General features: G+C 55.2%; 1 pseudogene; it reads right to left on the bottom strand.

Annotated features, from left to right (window-relative positions):
• Nucleotides 1–215: 215 nt before the first annotated feature.
• On the bottom strand, nt 216–1,512 carry LOC139006281 (nuclear prelamin A recognition factor pseudogene; annotated as a pseudogene).
• Nucleotides 1,513–1,876: the final 364 nt, after the last annotated feature.

Here is a 1,876-nt window from a genome sequence, read left to right as displayed (position 1 = left end):
TGACGAAGACAGTGCCCCTCAGAGGGAGGGAGCTGACAGATGGGGAGCAGGAAATTCTGAAAACCAAAGCAATGACAGAGATGCTAAGCCTTTCCTTCACGTGTCTGACACCCCTTTTCGGCGGCCTGCAGGCCAGGTGTCTGCTGGACCTTTACCACTTGATGTCCTGGCAGGCTGCCCTGGGCCCAGCTACGCTGTGTGTAGGGCCGCCTGGCTCAGGGGGAGTCGACCCCCGCCCCACCCAGCCACTCCTGGTGCAGCTCCTGCACATGAGCGTTGGTCTCCGGGGGCCACACTGGGATGGCAGATAGATGCCTTCCATCTGCCGTAGTAGTGCCCTGTCTGCACACCCGTCATCTGCCTGGGCCTGGCCCTGACACTTAGGCATGCCCGGCGCAGGCCAGGACCTCCACAAAGTGGCAGGGGAACTTGCCCCTCTACAGCTTCAGGACCACTTCTGGATGTTTCGAAAGCGGTAAGCAGCCTCAAAGCGTAGCAGCACCTCTTCGTCACTTTCAAGGGTGACCTCCTGGAAGTCTTTGTTCCTCAGGATGCGGTAGGTGAGCACTCCCATGTCCTCGTTGAGCAGCTCCTTGGCCATGTGTCTGAAGATGTGTGCCAGGTACCCATCGGAGCTGGCACCCTCATGGAGCCTCACCTCCTTCTCCTTCATGCTCCAAACAGAGTGTCCACAGCGGTGTCATTCGAGGCGAGGTCACTTTGCTCCATTATCTGGAGAGTTTCACCTGAGGTTAACGCACAGTCAGCTCTCTGAGAACTATGTAAAGCTGTGGGAACATCTTCTCAAAGGGCCTCCAGTTTCTTGTCATAACATGGGGCCACAATGGCGTGGAAAATCTTGTCTGGGGAAAGGTTCTGTTGTCCAGTGAAGTAGTCCTTCACCAGAGAGCCCATGATCTGCTGGGAAGACATTGCCGTTCAGAGGTGAGGGTGATGGGGTGACCCAGCACACACTCTATATATTGGTCCCAGCCAGGGAAGGCGGAGGTCAGCATGGGTAGCCGGGGCTTTTCCTCATGGTGCTGGCAGTACTGACGCACAAATTCCTTCTGACTCTCCAGGATGCTGAAGTCCGCAGCTATCTTCATGTCAAAGACAGTGCACCCCAAGGCTTTTGAGGAAGCCTCAGAGTCTTCTGGATGCACCAGTGACACTGAGGCTGAATTTAGCAGCAAAATAAGGCAGAGACTAAGGACACACGGACACTGCCAGCACCTTTTGCTGTGAGGTATCACATTTCTTATTAAGGTTCAGAACATGGAAGAAGTCCTTGGTGTTCTGTTGAGAAACTTGGACTCTTTCCTCTGTGGTCAGACAACTGTCACACACCAGGCAGTCACTCAGAAATATCTTGGTATCTGTCACCTTAGGGAATTCTCCCTTATCTCCGTTCTCCTGAGCCGGACTCCGGACGTTGACTGCGGCATTCTCTTGGTCATCAGTTTTTGGTTTTTTACTACATTCCTTTTGTTTGCAGTGATCACACTTCATATGGAGTGGGGCAGGTGGGGGCCGGCTCAAGTGACCTGGAGGAAGCACAGGGAGAGCAGTCAGTCACTGCTGGTTGCCCCTGGTGCTGCTGGAGGTATTCTTTCTTCCTTGTGGAGCGTCTAGGGAAGGGAAGCAGCTGCAGTGCCTGAGGCCTAGTTTCAGGATGCCGGCAGCGCTGTCGGGATTGTGCTGGAGGCACTGGTCCATTGGTGCCTGTCCTGTCCTCTGGAGATTGAACCTACAGGACTACTAAGGAAGCCAGTCCCCAGTTCCGCCCCGCCTCCGCCACCGATTGATTGAAGTCTGAGGGCCAGGAGGAGGGACCAAGAGGCCTGCCTTCCAGCTGCTCACCAGTCCCCATGCC

Source organism: Myotis yumanensis, unplaced genomic scaffold, assembly GCF_028538775.1.
Source record: "Myotis yumanensis isolate MYYU_CA2020_CCGP unplaced genomic scaffold, mMyoYum1.0.hap1 SCAF_3, whole genome shotgun sequence".
Taxonomy (NCBI): domain Eukaryota; kingdom Metazoa; phylum Chordata; class Mammalia; order Chiroptera; family Vespertilionidae; genus Myotis; species Myotis yumanensis.
Note: the sequence above shows the minus strand (reverse complement) of the source record. Positions and strands in the feature narration are given on the sequence as shown.